Source organism: Anopheles funestus, chromosome 3RL (assembly GCF_943734845.2).
Source record: "Anopheles funestus chromosome 3RL, idAnoFuneDA-416_04, whole genome shotgun sequence".
Classification (NCBI taxonomy): Eukaryota; Metazoa; Arthropoda; class Insecta; order Diptera; family Culicidae; genus Anopheles; species Anopheles funestus.
This window is the reverse complement of record NC_064599.1, coordinates 8,298,183-8,322,704: the sequence shown is the minus strand read 5'-3', so window position 1 is coordinate 8,322,704 and position 24,522 is coordinate 8,298,183. Positions and strand designations below refer to the sequence as shown.

Sequence of the window (24,522 nt, the reverse complement as noted above, 5' to 3'; positions counted from 1 at the left end):
CGTCGGTGACACAGTTTGAAGAAAATCAATCATATGCAGCTATCGATTGCTGTGAGTGGGGTTTCCAGTCGCTTTTCACCGTTTCGTTTCGTCCAACACACACAAAAGGGAAAACTTTCAACCCTAGTTCAGTGGGCAAGAGCGTTAAGACAACTGCACTCTGCTGCTGACAGGACAAGGATATCCCGGATAGATGTATGTGTGCGTGTGTGTGTGTTATTACCCTCACAGTTATCCTTGCTGTAGCTGCATTCATTCGCCACAAGAACAATGGAGCAACACACACAAAAAGCATTGAAGATATGGTTGACTGTCGAACCTGTTCCTACCCTTCTTGCAGGCACCGTCTTTTATCAGCCGCAGGTTATGTTCTAGCCTCTTTACGCCCCTGCTACATAATATTCCAATGCTGACTTTTACCGACAGCAGGCCGCTGACACGCAAAAGTAAGGAGTGGAAATAGCCAACACGAGCTGCTGTTGGGGACCCTCTCTCCACAATTACTTAATTGAACCCGCAGCAATTACTCTGAACGCTGTGAGGGTGTACTTGAACAAAAAAGGGAGTGCCTGCAGGATACAGGCCGCCAAACGTGGCTGGCACCGATGGGTTCCCCCTCTTCGTATTGTGCGACACGCGCATACGCGCGCGCCTATGTTAATGAATGGCGGCCACGTATTCGGCTCGTCGACCGCATTTTGCATACGCTGGCAAAAAGTGCATACCAAGTGTGCATTTGGTGATGGCGAACAGGGAACCCATCCCCCCGTACTTATAATAAGCATTCGCTCCTACGGGCAAATCGTTCTATCAAATGGGGTTTTTGTTCTATCTGGTCGCTAGCTTTAGCCCGGTCAGAGAAACAAGTTGCTTTAACCTGGCAATCATTGCGTTTTAATAGAGAATAATTAGTCGACAATTAGTAACATTTGCAAAACCGACAAAACCTGCCAAACTTTGCGAGACTTCAAACAAAAAAGTAGTACTTAATTTTTAATAACACCAAACCGGTACATAACTCAATTTTAAGCACTATATTTTTCTTTTCTTTTTGTACGATCTACACTCCACGGTAGCGCCCTTATAAAGGGCACTTTTTTGTGCCTGTTCGTGTTTTGCATGCATATGTACGTGCCTAAGTAATGTTCCGCACATAATGTTTTGGCACGGCGTGTACATAAATAGGGTGCAAAAATGATTCTGAAACTGAAGAGAAAACACAACCGGTCAATTATGAAGCCCACAATTATAAGTTTTCGAATCCGCAAACGACTTAGTGGGCTGGCGAAGCTCGTCTAAACCGCATCAGCGTGGCTGTGTTTACGGTGACATAGGAAAACCCCACCCCAAAACGCGGGGAGACGCAGGGGGATGATTGGCGGAGAGATCTGTTTTCTCTACTCGACATGTCTCGCCAATGTCTGCCCGTGCCGGTTTCACCGACCACCGATGATGTCGCAACGATGATGACGATATGACGATGGTAGTGAACGGGGTGTGTATCCGGCGCCAATTCCAACCCATCCTATTCAATTGATTCTTCTCTTTTTATCGCTTTTACGGTCGCCGGATACGGTGCACGATAGCTATAATTTGGGCCCACATTCGTTAGCCCTCGGGGGTAACGGGCAGTCCATGAAGGACGACCCCACAAGGACGAAGGGAAACTGCTTAGCCTCCCACCCTCTTTCTGTGGACAAAAAAACACTTTGTATTGTGTGTCTCAGTAAAGTGAACCAGTCTTTTGATGGAAATATGATGCCACTGTCATTAGGGTTTTCCGAACTTTCAGTCAAAGTAAAAAAAACACAAAGAAAGGAAAGTAAAACACTTTAGCAAACAGAACGTCACTGTAATACAGCTACAGAGCGAAATAACTCTTTACCTTTTTTTTATTGAACTTAATGTCATAATGGATAGGAAACATAAATTGTTCAGAATATTTCTCGTTGAAATTTATACAAAATTTATAAAAGCAAATTCTACACACGTCTAGCAAAATGTGGTTGAATTAATAAAACCATCCCGATAATAACACACACACACACCGGAAGTCGATTTGAAAAAATATGAACCAATATACCCGGGACGACCTCCAACAACCACACGACGGACGAGTGGAGTTCTCGCACGATTGGTGGCGCTTCCGGTCGGCTTGGTCTCTCCGGTGCATATTCGCTTCCCCTCCTTGTTTCCCTTGCTCGGCAATCTCCCTTTTTTTATTATTGCTTTCCAACGATGCAACCAAACGAAACGTCAACGACAGCCGTCTGTCAGAAGGAAGAAGGAAAAAAACGAAAGAAGGAAATTGTGCTAAAGGACACAGCAAATAGGGGGAAAAAGGCAAACTAAAACAATAAACACGGCATAGTGCACCACAAAACGGGGAGGAGAAGAAAAAAACCAAACCCCAACAAGCCATATATTTCAAGGATTCGCAGTGATGATTTTTATTTAAAAAAAAATAAACAACTTTCATGAATAAATGCATGGATAATACACGAAAGTGACTAATAAAATGTTTACCATTATAAATCAAATAAAAATCATAAAAAAATATTCTCTGATTCTTATTACTCAGCGACAAAAACATTTATTTAACTTTTTTAACTTATTGTCAATTTAAATTTGTCATTAAATGGATACTCAACAACAAAAATGGACTCCCCGCGATGATTGGCATTGCTTTCTGTGGCGGGCGTTTTTTTCCTCCAAGAAACCGTTTATAAAATATAGAAAAAGGAATGTTGTTCCATTTTTCCCTCAACGTAAACGTTCCACTGCTGCATGAACATTTCAAGTCGCATTCCTTTTTCACAACATGATAGCTAAAAATGCAACTCTCCTAGGGGAGTTGTTTCTTTTCTCTTATTTGCATCCAGTCCAGAGGAACCTCATGTTGCGATATGCGATCCCCTTCCTTAGAAAGCTGAGTTCCACACCAAACCAGGACACAGGGAATGCGCTAATGGACCGCAAACAATGTACAATGTAACAAAAAAAAGAGAGGAAGAAAGCCTCAAGTATGCAACAATCTTGCCCTCGCGTCAGACGAGCGGTGTGTGTCCTGTCCCTGTTCGGACGGAGGCTAAATACATGAAAAACAATGTCGTCGGGGTGAATGTTGACCCCCGGAGGAAACTTTTCCGTATTTTAAACTCTGTCTCATGAATGTAATATGGGTGCTTTTGCTTCTTTTTTTCCTTCCCTCCCCCAACCAAGGATAAGACAAACAAAGCATTAAGCTATTGCTGGGCTTTTGAGAAGGTAATTGTGGTCATAACCTCACAAAGTGTGCTAAGGCTATAAGCTAAAAAAAGCACATTGCAATGTGGATTCGCATGTCGCTGAAACATTGATTAGCTTCGTAAGCAAACTTTTTTTTTATTCTCTCTCTCTCTCTCTCACAACCACTCTTAACCACGTGGTCAACGGCAATGCGAACACGTGATGAAGAGTAATCATCACGGAAGGATGCGTCCGCAAATGGGATGTAAAATTGCATTTCCTTTCAATATTGATTACCAGCCTTCGAAAAGCTTTCGCTATAAATGGGACGGTTTTACTGCAAAGTCAATTAGAGTGGCCCGGCAATCGATTACGATCGAAACCATTCGAATGTTATTCTTTTTATTTCCATTATGCGTAAAATAAATTCCCTTTTTTTTGTTGTCACTCGCCATTTCCATTAACTCGCGAAAAGTGCTCTGTGGGGATTGGATGTGATTTCGATAATTGGATTGCAATTACGGCCTATCGGGTCGTGGCACTGGGGGGCACGATGAGTGTATTGAAGTATGCAAAACAATAAAAATGAAATAAACAACATTTGTGCTATTAAATTGAAATTATATTTCTATATCTTTCATCTCAGATCGGAATACAAATAAATCAATGAGAAAATCTCACAATATGTTGACTGTAAATTTTCGGAGTTTTTCACCGAGACGAGAAATCCGTGATCTACGGTCGCCGTTTCGATTTATTCCTATGTTAAGTGAAGTTCATTATAATTCGTTTATTTAATTGTACGACTTCATTAACTGCAACTAACGTATTTATCCACGATTCTGTGAACTTTGAAAAGAAACCATTCTTGCCAATGGTAATTCTGCATAAAAGTGTTATATTAAGCAGAATTCAACATCGTGTGTTGAAAAAGCCGACACCAACCAAACAATCACTTCACTACGGTAATGCAGTTCCGGAAACTGTGTGCCCACTGTGCACTAACGCATTAATTGTCGGCACATTGCATCGTTCAGTCACGGGAACGTGCGTTTTCAACGAAAGCTACGAACGCGCGGAAAACTCGTACAGAGTAAGCAAAACCCTGTTTTCCGCGAGTAAAAGTATGCAAATGGAGAATGATTTGCAGAAGAAGAAAAAACACATGAAAACACTTCATCTATGAGTTCTAATATTCGCACGCAGCGTAAGCCCGATGATGGATGGATGGGATAGGAAAAATACTTACTACACATTAACGGAGGGCGGAAAACAAATAAAAAAAAGCCTTCTCCAGTGTTGACGATATTATCATGATCTTGAATGGCATAAAATTTGCATTTGATTAGTAGCCTAACGAGGTTGCACCGTGTGCATAAGCGGACAGGCAACATTGTTTACTCGACCAGCTCATCGATGGACACCACGAGAAGGGAAATCCCAACATTCTGCATAGCGAGAACTGCTGATGCAATAAGAAAAGAGCACGGAAAAACAAAGCGAAAGAAAATTCAACCCCCGCCCTATAACCCATACATGTGTTTTTCCGAAGGAACTCCCACATCGTCTCAGTTCTGTAATGCAACGTGTGTTTATTCTCTTCGGCTACGGTTTTGCATGCCATTTTGCTAGCTATGCACAAAAGAGCCCACATGGTGTGTCACCAACGTTGTAATTAGATCTCACGGGGCGCGGTTTTTTTTACTGCACCATCAACTGGCAGTTTCCTTTTTGTATAATTAAACTACAATACTTAGTACAAAATAGACCTCACCACGAGGAGTTTATCTTTGCTCAATTGATATGGAACAAAACAGCGATGAGTTCTGATACAGTTCGTAACATAACGTTAAGGTTACTGTGTTTTCCGTGGATTAAAGAAAAAGTCAAAACGATAGATAAAAGTTTTACAGAATGAAAAACATTTACACTCAGTTGAAAAGATACTTTTTCTGTTATTCTCCACAAAGAAAACAAGTGACCTTATAATTATGTAACGAACTGTAGTTGACAAAGCATATGGCAAGAATATGGAAAGCCTTTTATCGCGTGCATAATGCACCACTTTCGAACGGTGTAGGTGGTTGTAAATTGCATTTTTGCATGATAAATTGATAAATGTACAAACAGCTGCAAATTTAATTTTTCATGACATGTCTGTCATGGCTGTCCTTCCGATAAAGGTCCACCACACCGACCCATACTTATTGACCTATATGCCCGTGAGAAACTATCGAAATCTTTAATCATTTTCCATTAAAAACAATTGTATTGAATCCATCGGATTGATATGCACTTTATCATGTTTATCTGCTTACGTGCGAAACACATTGCACATTATGCGATGCAACTCAACGCCCTTAAACAGCACAAACAATCGCTAACTTTAGCCTCGTCTTTTACGACGTCAAACGATGAACTTTCCACCTTCCGGTTGAATTATGAAACATGCCACGCGGGAAAACTTCGCAACACGAATCACATGTTCATCCCTCTATTGCTCGCCCCTTCTTCCGCCTCCCTCTTTCCCCCTCAGTGGGGCTCTCTTCAAACAACCACCCGCGATATGCGTCGTCCTCTCGTTATCATTTTTTATTTCCTTTAATATCTACGATCCCATTGCATTGAACTTTGCCGGTTTTGTTAGTATTTCTATTACCAAGGTTTTTCCTCATTTTTATTTTACCCATCACACATCGCCGCCCTTTTGCACACCCTGCCTGCATTGAAGTATTGGCGGTTACCACCGTAAATCGATACTGGCGGTGGCGCGCAAATATAACCCACGCGCAACATATGCCATCCGCCCGCCGCCTCATACAAAACGAACGATCCTACCAAGTAGCGCGGGAGCAAAAATATTAATACGTAAAATCGTGAACTTTCATGGAGGCCATGCGAGAAATTTCCATTTATCACTCGTTAAATCTAGCCCTCGTTCGACCTTCGAACCATTTTTGACCTCCCACCTCATTTTTTACCTCCGTATTACGTTTCACTCTTTAACGATTTTTCCTCCAAAAAAAAGTCACGGTGGAAACAGGTGGAAACCTTCGAAGAAGAAGAGCGAGGCTTGCTGTGGTCGGTAGGCACCATCGAGAAAGGCCCGATCGAACACCTAATCGCACCACTGAAAAACCTTCCCCTCGAGGCTCGAACCGAGAGGTCAAGCCTTTATGCTAAGGTCAAAGAGTGAAGGCAAAGAAATTTCCCATCATTCTTTGGTACACACGCGTATATTCGGTTGTGTGCGGTATGGTATAGTTTATTGCCGTTTGAACGGGAAGCGGAAACGGAGCTTGGTACGGTTCTTCTTGGTTAAAAATGGACGCACGGATTTGCTACCCGAGATCGAGCGATATTTTGGCAAACGTCTCGCCAGTCGCAGACATTCTGGCCCCTACCAAGTACACGACCAAGGCCTTTTATCGGCGGTGTTTGGCCCACTTAACTCGGTTGCATGGGGCCACTTTTGCGAATGAAGATGTTGAACCTAGAGCAGCCCAACCAATAAAATTCCGAATAGACCAACAAAAAATAGAAGTAACGTCACGTCTCATTATTGATTAGTACTTCGGGAATGTAACAGAGACAGCAACGAATGTAGCGAATAAGTTTCTTAATAATGTTCAAAATGGGCTTTAAATTGAAAACTACTAACAGAGCTGTCAAATTATTTTACAAGAGATTTAATTGCTGGATTACGAAAATAAATAAACTTCGACGACGAGCTCCAGCAAATGGGCAGACTTCAGATTTAAATCAATCCCCCAAAGGGGGGTGTGGGTTGGAAGGCGTTTTTGTTTTCCAAAATAATAACCTCCTGTGTGGTACCGGAAAATTGGTGCTCACACACACACACACATACCCGCACATAAACATATTCCCACCGGAAACAAACACAACACAGCGTCAGCTGGTCATCAGGTTCGGCATTTGGTGACATTTTCCAATTAAATTCCGACATGCTGCTGCCCCACTGAAGGGACGAGTGATTTTAATTTATGCAAAACCAATCTCCACCAGTCCTGCCGAATGCAGCTGCCCCTCCTACCAGCATTTGCCAATTATGTGCAAAATTTATCAACAACTCGGTTGAGGAACCACACACACGCCCTCACAACAGGTTAGAGTTTCGGGTCACACATATCAGAGACTCCACTCGGGTGGTAGTGTCGCCATCACGCTTAGGCCGAGATTATAATTCACCGACGATGCGGGCAGGTTCATCTGTTTCGATTGCGAGCCGAGAGTTTACGAGTGTTTACGATCAATAGCCGGTCCCGGTGAAGTTAAAAACATCTCAAACAGGCGTGTTCAAATTTTATGCTAATTGTATGCGTAAAACAGAGCTTTCGACCGGTACCCGAGTCCTTTATACACGTCATCCTGTCATGTAGGGCGTATCCAACTAAGGACATTCCAAACATCGGTCAGAGGCTTGTGTTTGATAACGTATGGTAGTCCTCTGTATAACGCAACACACCCTCAAACAATCCAAACTTCCCAGCACCCCAACAAGAAGTTCCGAATATCCGAAGGCCGACCGGAAGCGACTTCGACCTGATCAGTATGCCGTTCACCAAACAATCACCCATTACCGAAATCAGACACCTTCCATTCGCTTTGTTTGTCCATTCCATGTCTGATTTGATAGCTCGCACACGCCTCTCTCTCGTACAACCATTTTGCTCCATTACTAATCATGAGGATTACACGACAACGATGAGCAAACGACAAACGATGGTTTTAGGACAACGATTTCACCGACAGCTTCACCCTACTGCACCGCATACTGCATAATGGTTTTATTTTATTTTTGACCGTGTGATTCCTTTGTATTCACACGTTTGGAGAGCGCACATATGGGCAGAAATATTTAAACATGTTTTTATGACTTATTAGCATTATGCCTTCAGACACGGTGACCCAGCAGCAACCGCAGTGTGAAGCTTCGGGTGTACCGACGCCAATTTCCTTTGAGAAAAAACGCTGCGGACGATGACACTCACGGCCTATCTGAGGTGAATATTGATAAGCAGGCGAAAGGAAATGGATCCCCATATGAGGTGACCGTTTTGGGTGCCACATTTTTCAAGTAGCGTTTTGTTTCTGTATCCGACGTGACTGTACTAGCTATGAAGATTTGGTTTAGCCTGCATCAACATTAATAGCATAATATATAATACTCTAATCCCATCCATGAGTAATTTCAAGGGGTTTGTTTTTCGTCGTCTATCTCGTCGTATTTTGAATTCTAATATGTCTTTAGGCAATAAAACAACATTTTCGTAAACTTCTAATTTAGGCGTCAACATAAAAACTAAAAAATAGATGACATTTTACACCCAGGTTTCATCAATGTCAAATTCTTCACTAGTGTCACACAGATGATATCACAAAAAAAGCTAATTATCTTGCGTGTGACAGTACAATACACAAACCACAATGCACATTAGTCATGATGCATTTTGTTTGCCATGTTCCAAATCTCATCGGAGGTCACACATTTGTTACTTCCCGAGATCACAATCATCCGTTGATTTCCCGAAGCCGACCCATAAAGCACAATGCAATCACGGTACTGCATTATGGATGTGACGGAAATTAGAGCCCAATGCATATTCCCCACCCGGGTAAAGTCTATTAAACGCCGGATGGAACAATTATGCATGACGATATGACATTTTGCTCTCCAAAGGCAATCGAAACCGTCATTAATCAGACACAGCTTTGTGGGCTTCACATGAAAGGGTTCACATTATCACGTGATATTTCGTAGTGTGGCAAAGCGAGCATTCGCGCCTCCATTCCCTGAGGAATCCCTGAGGAATGGACATGGGCAAATGAAATTGGATGAAAATTTCAATTCATCAATTGGAACCTTGTTAAAGATGAATTAGTATGCTACATGCGATGGGATTTCGTTTGAGGTTATGACCTCAGAAATTCCCAAGGAATTCCCAAGTTATTCGCCAACTGTTTTCCTTATCCCCTCATTTAGAGTTAGAAATTAATTCTGACTAATCCCAACAAATCTCGTCGATAACAACAAGTTGTAGTGGTCAGCAAACATACCCAACCAAAGATCCAACCGATGTACGAACCTCGTGACACAAAAAACCTCTAATCCAAAACATCGTCCAACAAGATCTGCTCCAATTACGAGCGTGTAGATTCGAAACACACAGAGGTGTAGAATAAAGCTGCAAAACGTGTGTTATGGCGAAGAACGAAAACATCCGGCAGGCTGTCAAAAGAGCCTTCGATACGGGTAGTCAAGTCCTAAATTTTAGACGATGACGTAAGTGAAACCCCATTTGGCATCCACGAACAAGCGTGAGCGTCGTCCAGGGGATATGATTTGCGACCTGCAGCATCCTTTGCTACACCGAACACGGCCACGGTTGGCATCGTACATCAGCACCACATTCCCATACGAAGGGTTTCCTCCTTTTTCCGGTTCTCGGGATGATGATGGGGAAAAATTCTCAACCCCAACTGAGAACCCAACTACTATCCACCATCAATTTAGAGAATGGTTTGAAGGTATCCCGTAAAGCGACAAAGTTGAAGCTGCTCATCAATATCTAATGTTGCCAACAGCGATAAAAGGCACCATAATCAGCCAACCGATCCTAGCGCACCGTTCTCGTTTGATTTCTGCTCGTGAGATACAATTTAATTACGCCACAGTGCATGTTGATACGCTCGGCAAACAAAGCAAGAGTACTAAAATGTACCGAAGAAGGCAAACGACGCTTGTATAACCCGACTTTTTATTCGATCAATCCTTCATCTGCCAACCAGAAAGCATGTCATTTCAATTCACACCATACGCAAGAGCGTCACAGTGGAGTGAAGTTTTCTGTTTTACCTCCAGAAGACTTTTTGTGGTCTTTTCTTGCGGGTAATTGGAGCAGATTGAAGACCAAATAAAAACCCCAAGCTATTGATTGTGGGTTTCCTTTGTGGTTCGTAACTTTGTAACAAACTTACACAATGTTTGAACGCGGAATGGCAATTGAGATGTATTGCTGTGTATGAGCGGTTAATATACACCAAAATAAACATAGCAAAATACATTGTTAAGTTCGAAAACAGAGGCATATAAGGTCTCTGCTGCATGAAGTTTCTGGTTAGATCAATCCTAGAGGTTGGAAGACATAAATATTCAAGGATGCTCTGTAACATACTAGCGACATTGTCTAAGATTGTTTACAGTTCAAGTAGCACACAGCCCCAACAAGTGCTTGCTTATGGTCCAAACATCCCGAATACGCCACTCCACGCTTGTTAGCGCAGAGATGACGACGTCCGTAATTAACGGCTCGCAAGGAAACCGTAGCATACCGAACCGACCAGCTCACCAAACCAATAAACACACACAATTTGTTTTTTTTTTCTCTTCAAAAACCCATCACAACTGGCCAACGATATGGCGCGATGAGGATGAGGATGAGGTGGAAAAACGGCACACGCAAAAAAAAGGAAAACTTACCAAACGGTGGAAACCATACGTCCGCGAACGAACGGAAACACATTCGGTTCGCTTTCGCACAAGAACAATGTATTTGATTATGTTGACCAGACTAGTAAAAACGCCAATAAAACACATACACAGATTCACTAGGGTCCGGACGAAAATCGTGTGTGGTGTGGGAAAACGTTGTTTGATTTTTCTCTCCACTTGCGCGAAGTAATTTCCCACCCCCGTTTTCCACATCCAAAATCGGGGTGGAGAGAAATTCCGACGGGCTGCAAATAACAACCCCAAAAAGCTTGGTACCAATCGTCGCTGTTGAGTCATTATCGATAGGAGTGGTGCATCCCCACTCACCCACTCCGTTTCTTACCACTTTTTGCCGCTTTTCCGCTTTTCCAGTGAAGGTTTTTCTTTTTTGGCCGTTGGCCGTAAACAACGCCCGGCGGGAATTAGCTACCCGAAATGATGATGTTCCGGGAAAATCTCAAAATAGTTTACCCGAATGCTCTTCTCCAGTGCTCGTTCTGCTGGTGTGAAGCAACCGGGCCCGAAAAATAATGAGCCAAACAAATAACAGACCAATCCCGTTTGGTCTAAGCGATTGGCAAGGTGAAAGCGCGTTGTGTGTGTTTACGGCTACTTTAACCCGTTTTGGCATGCGAATTTTTAAAAATAATCCATCGCGGTGAAGTGGCTGCTAATGCTAATGAAAACCAACGTCTGGATCGATTGTTGCCAAAATATTCCATTAACCAATAAAAGCTGATTTGGAAAGACAAATAAACTTCACTTTGCTGGTGCTTGATGGGAATATTATGAATATGGAATATGGTTTGTGTTCCTGGAACGCGAACGTTTGCTAACAATACAACGATTCGTCATACACATAGGTTCATGATTCTAGCAGACAACGCTGATCATTAATTAGCGTCGGCATCGCTTTATGTCGGTTTAGCGCAGTTTTCCACACGAGCGCATCTCGCACCACGGGTTTTGTGCTGTGTGCCTCTTCGTTTCCTGATCTCGCCATTTCACCAACTGCTGAAAACATGCGAAATACTCCATCTCGTGAGCTCGTGAAAATTCTCCACACCCTATTTTTCTCTCCTCCTCTCCTCCTCGCCCATCCTCTTTCCTCTCCACAAACGATCTTTTTATGCCTGGCCGTCGTGATCGTGAACGATTTTATTTACCACTTGAACCGCCGAAGGGACCACAGCAACGATAGGGCAAAACGGTGCGAGGAGAGTGAATTTTATTTTTAACCTTGAATTCAAATCAAACCATCCGACCGCGAAAAACTACACGCTAGCATCACCACTATCGCAGCGGACGGTAAAGTAGGTGCCAAAAACGGTACATTGCACCGGTCCCATCAACATTTGGTAAGGGTTTTGTGTGATTTTTTTTCTTCTCACAGCACCACCACTAATGCAGAGTACCTCTATCTCTTCTACCGACTTTTTAGTTATGGCTTTAAATTTTCTCTCAATTTCCCTATGACGCCACATCGCTCGGCGTGCTTTTGATTGTAGATTGTGGAAAGATTTATGTTTGCTGTTCCAGAATTTATTGCGCTCGCTGTGAGAGGATTGAGCATGTGCATTATCTTTACGCACTTTCGCTTCATTTCCGAAGCGTTAAAAAATTAATCACATCGAAGAAATGATGCTCGATTCGGTGGTGGAAAAATGTGAACGAGTAAAGCCCATCCCAACAGAAGCAGATCACGATCAAGGTTATCTTTGTCGTTTGCTAATCATTCCTTCACATTGATGTTTCGAGTCCGCGCTCAGAGTGACGCGACATTGCTTCATTTATCGACCATTAACTTTGGAACGTAATGTCTCATGAAATTCTGGATAACGTTAAAGATAAAGGTGACACTCCAAGGACATTTTCAAACAAACATTTTTTCTTTTAAATGCAGAATGTACTACTCCCTTAATTTTGTTAGTCTGCCATCTTGAACAAAACCTTCCAAACAAAGGACATCGCGATGCATCCACCAACTCCGCCCAAATGCATTGTTAGTGCGATGCAGCAAGAAAAAAGCAACGTTAGAACGAACGAAAAACAAACAATCTTCCCTGGCCGGCAGGATGAGTCAAACGATGAGCAAGCAAAACCGGGAAGCAAGAAGCGCATCCCCGACGCGCCACAGGTAAGGGATGCGGACAAGGGCGAAATCTATAATTAGTTGCCGTGGCACGAAAAACTCGTGCCTGCATTGAGTGAACATGCACCAGACCGTTAAGCCCTGCACCATTACGGCAGAACGCATTAGTTGCGATTGCATGCTGCGGTTTTGTGGAGGTAAAAAGTGTCAAACAAAATGGTATCCACTCCGGAGGGGAACTATGGAACCGGGCACATTTGCACTTCATTAGGCGATGATTAGGGCTATGAAGCGATTAAAATCAGAAATGCTGGTCCTCGTACGGGAGAAGGCATTTTTTATGAATGTTTTTAGAATTGTTCGAGACACTGTTAGAATCGCATGTAATTTCTTTATCATATCTTCTACATTAGCATGTGTTATGTGTGTTATTTTAATCAGGATGTTCCAATGTACTTATTGTATCTTCTTTTTTTATATTGATATTAATTTTAATGTACTTAATTATTTTGTTTGTAATTTATTTTATTTATGTTTTTGTATCTTTCACGTCTTTTCAATTTCGAACTTCTTTTTTTATTTCTTTTAATTACTTTCTCTTTCTTTTATGTTTCTTAATCTCTTTTTCTTCGATAACTCTAAAATTTTTTTTCACCAAATTTGTTGGTGCAACTCTCGTAATAAAACCATTCCAGACAATTAGCACAAAACCATTCCAGACGATTTATTCTGCGCGATTTTAACTTCACCATTCTAGATAAAGATTTAGATAATCCTTAACAAAGGAAGGCAAACTTGCTACCATCAGATCACATGAATCAGACATGGCGTGAGCTTAGTGCATAACGTAACCCTTAAATATATCACTGCTCACAATCTTTATACGTGCAATTCTTCTCCACTTCATTTCACTTCGTTCCTTTGTGCATATTTTAACTTCGTGTCTCCATATTTCTATCGCTTGGCTCGAGTACCACTCGTTTGGCATATGTTCCATAACGGCGGGTTCAAACCTCTTGGAACCCCAAAAATAACCAACCAACAGATGTGGATGGATAGGTACCAATTTTGCCATCCAAAAAACGGCATCGAGTATTAGGCGGCATGGTTTTAGCCACGGCACTCTTGTGGAATTTCATTTTTGTAATATTTTTTGCGTCCATGGTGAATCGCATACTTAAGTTTGTACTTGATGTGTTTCGGCATTTAAAACGTTTCATGTCGCACCAGCAACGACGCCGGAACGATATGAGTTAGTTTACATTTTCTTTTATTGCACTTTGTTTTTGCTGTTGTATCGCGTCTTTATTGTTAATGCGACTGGTGCGTGCAGTATGGTTCGAGAGGCGACACTTTTTTGCTATGGGTTGTTAGTGGTCGACCTACGATTACAATCTTAATTCGGCGAAACCGGTATGCACAATAAGTGGGTGAAGGCAGTTCGCATTGCTCGCCAAGAAATGGTGGGTTGGATGTAAGATGGAGATTATAGTTGGGAAAAACCTTTACATCAAGTGACATAAATTTTAATTCCGAAACAAGTGAGTCATGGGTAGTAGAGTAGAGATATTATTCTGTATTGTGCTATAAACTCCAGGAGAATTGCTTAAGGATATTGTTTCTTATCAAGAAGCCAACAAATATACAAAGTTAAATTGCTTTCATTCATTAAACACATCTCTTTGAACTATGCTCGGGAGATTGCCAAGTTCCTAAGTTGATTATAGCTTCTTCTGGCAATGTATCAACCAATTCAACTATCGCCTGACGATTTGTTTGCAATCACGCCATCACGCGGCAGTCACGATCTTTGTGGATGTAAGCAATTGACGTACCTATGCCGGTGACTTTGATTTTTTTTCGCAAAAAAAACAGGCCATACTTGTCTACCAGCATTGGGGTACACTTGAAAGCACACTTCAACCTGTGAAGCGAACACAAAAAGCGGTAACAATATTTCATTCACGGTCAAAAGAATCTCACAGCCGTCGTGTACGATATATCGTCCAAATGTACGATTCCAAGCAATTGGGACCAAGCCAGATATTCGCCAAGATCAAGCAAACCCACTTGTGAGCGAATAAAAATTTCGACTCCAAGCGGACATTAACCCAATCACAGTCTTCCGCTCCTGGATACCTCGGTGCAGAGTAACCAATGTTTAAGGAGAGTGGACAGAAGAAAGGAAGGGAGAGCCAAGCAAACGCCTACCACACCAACTACCAACGACAATCAAGACAGCACACAAGAACCAAGACGCATTGGAATGCGAAACATTAACGAGTACCTCCACGGTGCGACGGAGTCTTCTCCCCACAAGTTGTCCGAAATTGGTTACAACGCTGAGAAATGCACACACGATGCTTCCTCAAAATGTGAACACATCCGGGCAGTTTGCCGTTTCGCTTCTGCTTCCAGGCGAAACTTTAATGCCATAAAATCCACCAAAATGATGGTCACTGCAAGTTGTTCCGATCCCCAGAGCCAGAACAAGTTTGCCAGCCAGCTACCTTACCTGTTCTACCTAACCTGAATCTCCAGTGTTTGGGTTTTCGTTTCTTACCTTTCCCTTAGTGTTATCGTTGTCGCGAGATTAACGAAAATTGACACATTCCACACAGGGAGAATGGTTTTTGGTACTGTCTCTCACGCACTTACCACTGCCAAAGGGGGTTGCTCCACACAACCGTACACTGAGGTGTAGCAGTATGGTCAGTTGCCGGGGAGTTGTTATGGCGGTGCGTGTGAGAGTTAGTTGACGGAATAAATTATATCTTCACTAAAAGCGATGCCTATCGTCACGCTTTGTGCCGCGATCCGTGGTCACAACAACACGGCGTACTCACTTACCGATTGCTCAATGTTCAGGCAACTGTGACCGACATCACCACCAGAAGGCAAAAGTCACTCTCGACATGGTGCAACAACGAGTTCAAGCTTGTCGCTGTCAAGTAATACTAGTCAAACAAATTGATTCCATTGGAACTGTGTCTGATTGTACGACATGAAGTGCTGCAAGTTCCAGAGGTCTTCTTTTATACGTCTAGTTTCGCTTATGCAAAGAGACTAACCAAAAAGTCTTTTTAGGAAACATACTATCAATTCTTCAACTTACTTATTAAACTCTACAATCAACTGGTGACATCTGATGTCAACAGTTTAACGTAAGTCTTGATCATTCTCAAAAACCTTGAAAAATTAGCCAGAAATCCAAAACAGTATGTCCACATTAGCTTAATGCTTGTCATACTAGGTATATCTGAATGAAATAAAGATGATAAAAATGCAGCTACTGCTCCACCATCATCCTTATCAGAATGAGTTGCATTGAAAACCCTCAATAGTTCATTCATTCACGCAATGGCACTTGAAAACAGTCGCTTGGAACTTCAAATACTCCCGCGTGCGCCATCCATCCATCAAACATGCGAAAGCCGACGTGACGTAGATATTGAACCCATCCTTTTGCCAATGTTGCAACAAAGCTCATCAACTCACGTCAAGCGAAGCCACTCAATCGTGTCCACTCTTGCATCATCTGGCACCTATCATGTCAACTGATAACGTCACGTTAGGGACACCGACGACCACAGGTTGATGGTTCCCAGTGGTAGCATTTCCAATTGCAGGTAACACACACCGCCTTGCACCAGACATGCAATGTAGTCATTACGCTGAAAGTTTTTATTCTCACTCCATTCCAACCAACGTCAGCTGCACGGATGGAAGGAAGGATACTATCAATACATCATAGGACGGCGGTACAGAACACCCAATCAAAGGGTTTGCCGGATGGCGCTCTGGGTAGCGTTCGAAACAAAACCAGAAAACCAGTCTCCGGAAGTAGTGCCCTCAGTGTAGTGTCCAGCGAAAGGCCAGACTATAAATAAACACTGCCGTTGTTACACTCCCGGATGTATGGCTGATGATGCAAACAGAGGAAGGATTCTCACACCCGACGCTGCAATCACAGCCGTACCGACGTCCATAGGGCGCTTACACGTGGTGTGTCTAGTGTCGATTTCAATGTTGTTATGCTGTATTATGTACGACATTGTCGGTAGGGAGCGAAAAAGGGGGAGGAAAAATCATCTCTCCTTCCAATGTGGAACGTTGGATTGCAAAGGTCGATAGCGAAAAGGTCAATTCCTGGTATCAGACCTGAGTTGCACGAGCTACCATTAGTTTCCAACACCTTCAACTGCATCATATACCCAACACAGCAGAACTATAACCAGAATTTCAAAAAGAATACTCTCTTTGATGGTACAAAACAAACATATTCACTATATTGGACACATAACGAATGTTCTAACTGATGTGGTAACATCGAGCATTTACGATTCTTCAATGAATGTGAACTTTAATGAAAGAATTCTTTTAAAGATAACGTCTGATGACTATAATTTTCATAGAATGCGCCTTGATAAGTACGTGAATTATCTAATCATACAGAGACAATGGCCGTTCGGTTGGCAATTAACACATTCTTGAAGAGCAGCATGCATTATCTCATAACAATCAGAACTCTGTTGGTTCCGATTGACAACAAAAAGCCCTCTGTACAACCCAACTGACAGCGATAGGGATTGTTGACAAAAACAAACAAATTAACAGATTGTACCAAGTCAATCGAATGAAACCGATTCCATAGCTCACTTATCGCAGCACGCTAGCCGAATTCTTCTGAACCGACATATAATTGGGAGGAGATTGTTTCTACGAAACGCGCATAGAAGGCTTATCTTAATCAAAAACAAAATGCTTTAGCCCGCCCAATTTTGTTCAATCGCGATAAGCATGTCGAAGCGCAACCAATAGGAATTTGTGTTTTTGTCACTCTAGAATTATGATTACAACAATCAAACCCATGCACATTAGCGTTGATAAGAGAGGAGTAGAATGCCAGAACGATTTGATACGAAGTGGTCTAGCGCGGGACGGCATGTTCCACTATAAAGAAGCTAATCAATCATCGGTTTTGTTCCTAATCATGTACTACCTTATTATTGGATCTTGTCGTTCCAAAACACTGTCGATACCAACACTGATAACTCATATTATCGGACAGGAACACTTCGATTGCTCTTGTTGGTACTCCATTGACAACATCCGGCAAGGAATGCTAGAGTCTTGCCTTTACAGCCTGTTTGCGTTAGCTAGCTGCTAGTAACGAGATGTACACAGTGAGACATTTGCTGCTGATAACGATACGTGTGCGGGAATTTTACTCCTTTCTACCTACATTATTTGCACATACTACAAAGCTTCATTGTTGTCTTAGCGGGTCGCGTCTGTCGACGTGCCAGTCCACCAGCCTCGCTTGAAAATGATATTTAAATATGGTTGTTTTTTTTGTTACAAGCCCCGGACTCATTCAGCTATCTGCTAATGATGTCTCTCGTACGCTCATCTGAAGGGCATGATACCCCGCCGCTAGCAAACAGGAAAAGGAAAAAAAGGTAAACAACGCAAATGCACGTTTTTATCCGACAGTAAAATGCTTTTTAATTATCACGTTTTTTTTTAATTGACACGGGTTAGTGCAGTTCGTTTTAATAATTTTACGATAAAACGATACAAACTGTTTCTTTAACCAGAACTTGTTGTTATATTCGTAAAGAACTAAACTTAAACGAGACTTACACTAAAATTCAATTAACTTTGTCTTGAAGATATTTCCTTTTTTGCCAGCAACTATTGATCATGAAAATGGCACAAAATAAAGGCGAATTTTGAATCTCATTTAGGCTTCAAAAAGGCGTATTTTAGTGTTCAAATTCTAAGTTCAACAAAAATATTCCACAAAAGATATCCAACAATTATCCGTCAGTAAACGATAGGAATTTCTTTTACATCACGTTTAATGGTACCCAAAGCAAAATGATGCCGTAGTTTGCGGTTGTCTTAATAAACTATCGATCGGAAAGGGAAAACATTGCCCAACAGCCGAAGACATGACGTCCATCGTACGACCCATTTATGAGGGGTCTAAATTACGTTACTTTATTTTACCCTTCTGGCAAGGTTTCGGCAGTGGGTGAACACGTGTAACAAATTAAGCATTATTTGAGTGAAAAGAAACTTATTTCAACGAGTTCGTATTAAAATACATCAATTTATAAAATTTTGCTAAATTTCCCAAAAAAATGATAAGGGGTAAGCCTTATGAAATTTTCGAGTTGAAATTTTTTTGTTATTTTTTATTCTTTTTTAATTTAAAGCAATATTTGAGTGAAAATAAACTTATTGGGACAAATTTGCATTAAAAAATAGCAATTTTAAAATTTTGCAAAATTTCTCAAAAAAAATGGTAAGGGGTAAGCCTTATGAAATTTTCGAGTTGAAATTTTTTTTGAAATTTTTTTGTTATCTTTTATTCTTTCTTTATTTTAAAGCATTATTTGAGCGAAAAGAAACTTATTGTAACAAATTTGCAGTAAAATACATCAACTTATAAATGAGGAAAAAAATGAGGAAAATTTAACATTTTCTCAAACAGGGTATGGAACTTGCATCCTCGAATAAATTCTGACACAGACATCTGAGGGCATGGCCTTCCAAGAAGAAAATGTAGCCATTGAAGCCATCTATCGACCACAAGTTGAAGATTGGCGATCCGTTGGATACCGACCAAGTTATAGACAAAACTTGGTGCAAAAATGAGCCTTATGAAATTTTCAAATTTTTTGAATTTTTTTAATTTTCTTAAATTTTTTATTCTTTTTTTTTATTTAAAACATTATTTGAGTGAAAAGAAACTTATTTCAACCGATTGGCATTAAAATAAATCAATTTAATTTTTTTTGCAAAATTTCTCAAAAAAATCGTAAGGGGTAAGCCTTATGAAATTTTCGAGTTGAAAATTTTTTTGAATTTTTTTTGTTATTTTTTATTCTTTCTTTATTTTAAAGCATTATTTGAGCGAAAAGAAACTTATTGTAACAAATTTGCAGTAAAATACATCAACTTATAAATGAGGAAAAAAATGAGGAAAATTTAACATTTTCTCAAACAGGGTATGGAAATTGCATCCTCGAATAAATTCTGACACAGACGTCTGAAGGCATGGCCGTCGAAGAAGTAAATGTAGCCATTGGTGTCATCTATCGACCACAAGTTAAAGATTGGTGATCCGTTGGATACCGACCAAGTTATAGGCGCAACTTGGTGCAAAAATGAGCCTTAGGAAATTTTCAAATATTCGGATTTTTTTAAATTTTTTTATTATTTTTTATTCTTTTTTTATTTAAACCATTATTTGAGTGAAGAGAAACTTATTTCAACAAGTTCGCATTAAAATACATCAATTTATAAATTTAATTCATGATTTCGAATTCTTGCAAGTTTAAATAAAAGTTAATAATTACCCAAGGGGAAAGAAATTGATTCATAAAAAGCGTCGGCAAGCTGTGACCTGTGAAGAAAGCTGACACAAGTTGGCTTTCCAACACTCCTTTCGCTTGGCAACGGAAAACCACCACTCGATTCCATTCGATTTCACTTTCACCCCCTTTTTGTAAGCGCATGGGAAGGCGAAAGTGTAGTCGAATCAGGTAAGATACCATTCACCGACATTAAAGTCACCTGACAGAAGAAGATCATCGATGCATCATCATCGATCCAACGGTTTTCGAATCTGGGATACGAACAACACATTTCCTTTGACGACTTCGTTGATTGAACAACTTGTGAATCTTCAAAAACAGAAAATAATATGAGGCGCGATAAAAACAAAACCTAACCGCCTCTTTCGTAGATGTAACGGAATGGAGACATTTTTCTTAACGACACGTGGAACGGTAACCGGTTCTTCGGTCGGTGCGATGTAGCAGAGATCTGGAACAATTTTCTTATACAAACAACCCGACCTCATCGTGAGCCGGCCTTGATGGCGCAATAGAAGAAGCAAAACAGAATCACTGAACCAGACAGAATGGAAGCGACGAGGTGCCGTAAACGGAGATTTAACTTTTGCCAACTAGTTACAGAAGTAACCTGTTGCGCGTTGGAGCAGTGTTACATCTTACCAACACGGCTGGTGATGGTGTCAAATGACGCCGACGTGTTTTCCGGATAAGTTTTGGGTAGTAAAAACCAAGGTAAATATTTAATGTAAGCCTCTTGTAAAATTGTTTTCCCTAACATTTTTCACACAGTTTTTATTTGCTTCAGTAATATTTTGGTTCTAAATTTAGATGTCGTTGTTTTATAGGTAAAATAATGACTAATTTTCCCAAATCAGCTCCCAACAATGATCAATTTTTAAAAACTTCTGAGTGCATATATCCCCTTAATACTAAACCTGCCTGTGCACAATATATTTTTTCTCGCAATTTTTTGAAGAAAACGAAAACAAATTAAATAAAAAAAACTATTGCTGACCACTTACCTAACATGAGAGCTAAAGCCCCGGTTGATGCTTGTCCATTCGCTCGTTCAACTCACTCGGGAGGTGTTGTGCGCGCCTTTATGTGTGTGCGTGCGCGTGTGTGTGAATTTGATTTTCACCCCCCACCCCACCGGCCGTTCTTCAATGCTTTTTCACCGGTGTAATTGCCTCACGCCACACCAATATCGTTGAGGTGTCGACTATGATGATGATGACGCTGTTGATGATGATTACGGTGCCCGCCTGGCAGGGGGCCAGCAACGCAGCCGAGCGATAGACAATTTCCACCCCGGGCCCGAATCGTTCGGTGCCTGTCGATTTGGATGATTTTTGCTTCCTTTTACCGCTGCTGCCCCTGCCTGACCGGTTTATCGGTCACTCGGTCAGTGGGAACAGGCAAATATTCTGAAGCGCGCGTGATGTTGATGATTGACGTGGTTCTTATGCCGTTCGGAAGCTTACTGCGATTGCCACCGTGTCACCGCGACGCTCGTGACCGTTTGTTGCTGGAGCGGACAAAAATTGGTCGAATGCTAGAGGATGCGCAAACTTTGCTTGCGGTAATGGGCACAGTAAGCGGCACAGAAACACATTAACACACAGAACACAGAACGAGTGCTGTGAAGCTGCTTCTTATTTGCAAAACCGCGGCGCACGGGACGGTTATTAAACGAAACGAAAACTAACTAAACAACAAAACTAAATACACGCAACAAAACTTTTCAGCACCGGCAAAGAAGTTTAGCAATCGTTGGGTGCCGGAGGAACACAGGCACAGAGGGTGCGTGCGGTTTTTTGCTGTAAAACACTACATTAAAAATTCAACACTTTCACTGAACTCTTCTGCGGGGACGGTGTCGTGTCGATGGGTGCGACATTTGGAACACGCCTGTGCCTGTGGGAATAGAAGAACGGTTGGTGGTGCCGCGGTTAACGGTGGAATGCGCAGGCCGGGGGAACACTTAGACGAGAGTTGTAACGGCGCCCAACAGCTGTGCCAACATGCCATTTTCCATTTAGCATTCCATCCGGTGGAAGATGCTTCCCTCCCTCCTTAAGGAGTCTTCTTGTTAGATAATCTCTTCGCATATCATTCTCTTTCTCTCGACCATAAAGTTCCTCGTCTCTCGCATTTGCGAACGGGAGCATATTCTAAGCACGTCCAGAAAATGGGCCCTCTATTTTACCACCGCCTTGACCCCGATTCCTTTGCCTAACCTAATCCTTTCCTTGCCATAGACGCGGGTTTGAACCCTGTGGTGTTATTTCTAGCGCCGTCTTATGTTAATTGTCTGCCCCTTCTGCAAACCCCCTTCGGTTCCGCATCAAACATCAGGTGTGGAGCTAGCTAACCGAAGCAAAAAGGACTTAAACCTTTGCCCAAAAGTATCACTTTCTCCAGGACAAGTGGCTCGGGGCATAACTGATGGGGGATGGTATTGAACATCATCAACATTGATTGATGAGCTGGAACATTTACTAGATTGGACACAACACACAATTAGCCTTAAAAGCAATGGCTACCAGTGGCGAGGGTTTCGTCCAGCGCTACCTTCAGCCACCTGTCGTCTAATTGTCATGCGTTACCGTAAAAAGGAAGAAAATTGGTCAAGGTCTTCGTCGACATCAATTTCGCAACTGCACATAACACAGGCGAAGGATCGAAACCTAATCGATTTTCCTTTTTTTCCCTCGGGAAAACTGACCCGCCAGGATGTGATAACTATCCCCCCCGCCGACAAGGCCACCTCCTTTCCTACAGATTTTAGAACCCGTAATGCTAATGGAATGTGATTGCCAAATAGCACGGTCGCACAATTCTTGAACGACAAGAATGGTTCTGATGGACACACCAACAGCATTCGAACGAATCCGAGCCGGTTACTGATAAAATTTATCACATTCCGCAGCAAGCAGCATCATTTGAACGCATTTCCTTCGTTTACTCTTCGTTCGCTTCCATCGCCATCATCATCATCATCATCCCATCGATATTCCCGGCAGCCAGCATCAGGCGGTGTTTCGCTCTGTATGAAAAACCAACCCCATGGAAAATGAGCCCAGTTTTGGGCAAAAGAAGGGTGCGAAAGTAGGAAAGTGGTCGTGTTCGGTTTGCTTTGCTACAGCTTTCTTCCAACATTCACAGAGGTTGTGGTTGCTGCGTTACTCGGTTGCCTTCCTCTACACGCCGCTGTGGTGCTTTTGTGGGCATTTTTCTATATTTTTTCTTGATAATACACATCATGTCTGCACTTGAACATCTTAACAATAAGAGAAAAAAACTACACACTTCAAAACACTGGTACGAGCTCATTTCAGCGTAAAAAGCCGCACCGCAACTTTCCCAGATCGGTACCAATTTCTCTTGCCTTCTCTTGCTCTCCTATCGGCTGCTGCTTGCGAGCGAAAGAGCAAGCTAGAAAGTTGCCAACAATAAGGATCAAAGAAGGCTCCAGGGAGGCTGGGCTCATTCGAGAAGCAATCGTATTTGTCGTCGAATTAACCAACAATCAGCAACTTCAAGCAAAGCAGCATCTCTTAAAGATTGGAAGAACCACAGTGTAGGCAAAGAGGATATTTTTTTCCTATTTTCTTCTAGGCCGGTTGGCTCCGGAGGCTGCAGCTACTGAGCCCGGGGGATCAACATCTTCCTTCGCATTGGCATCTGTCAAAAAATGGTTCGCCAGGACGCGGGGTTTGTGCTGCATTTTCTTTCTCACTACCGCGTCTTTCAGCAAAATCCCATCCGGTAAGAAATATATTTCCACAAACTGGTTTCATGAAACTTTTATGTATCGCGCACTGTTTTATTTCATTCCGAAAAGCATAAATTTGCATTGCAAAAACCAAACACTTTTCTCGACACAACCAATTTTCACTATTGTTAGAGCGAAGCTTCGAGAATTACACTATTTACTGCTGTTTAATTTATGAAAATACACACTTCAAACCGAACAGCACTCGATTTCTAAACAGTTGCCAGCGACAAACGCTTATTTCTTAAAACTTTTGCAGCTTTTGCTATTGCAACGCACGCCACACGCCCTCACACTTCGGCTATACAAAAAGAACTGTTTTTAGCTTGAAAAGTAACGTACGTGTTGTGCTATGCCAGCCAGTGGTCGGCAAACTGATACAACGGACACTCCTAAATTGCATGTGCGTTTTCTGTCGAAAAGCCAAAACAGTTTGCTTACAAAAATGAGTTGAAATGTGTGGAAGTAGTAAAATGCTTTACTTTACGTAGTTCAAAATTCACGAAAGAAATATATTTCTATTTATCTTTGAATATGAATA

At 41.8% G+C, this 24,522-nt stretch overlaps 1 protein-coding gene across 1 annotated transcript in view; it reads right to left on the bottom strand.

Annotated features, from left to right (window-relative positions):
• The window catches only part of LOC125770667 (lactosylceramide 1,3-N-acetyl-beta-D-glucosaminyltransferase), a 28,689-nt gene extending 4,365 nt beyond the window's left edge, over nt 1-24,324 (bottom strand). Inside the window, exons 1-2 of the mRNA XM_049440573.1 lie at nt 24,134-24,324; nt 21,226-22,120 (exon numbers count right to left, since the gene is read on the bottom strand). The gene's annotated coding sequence lies outside the window, so the exon portion shown is untranslated. The remainder of the gene's footprint in view (nt 1-21,225; nt 22,121-24,133) is intronic.
• Nucleotides 24,325-24,522: the final 198 nt, after the last annotated feature.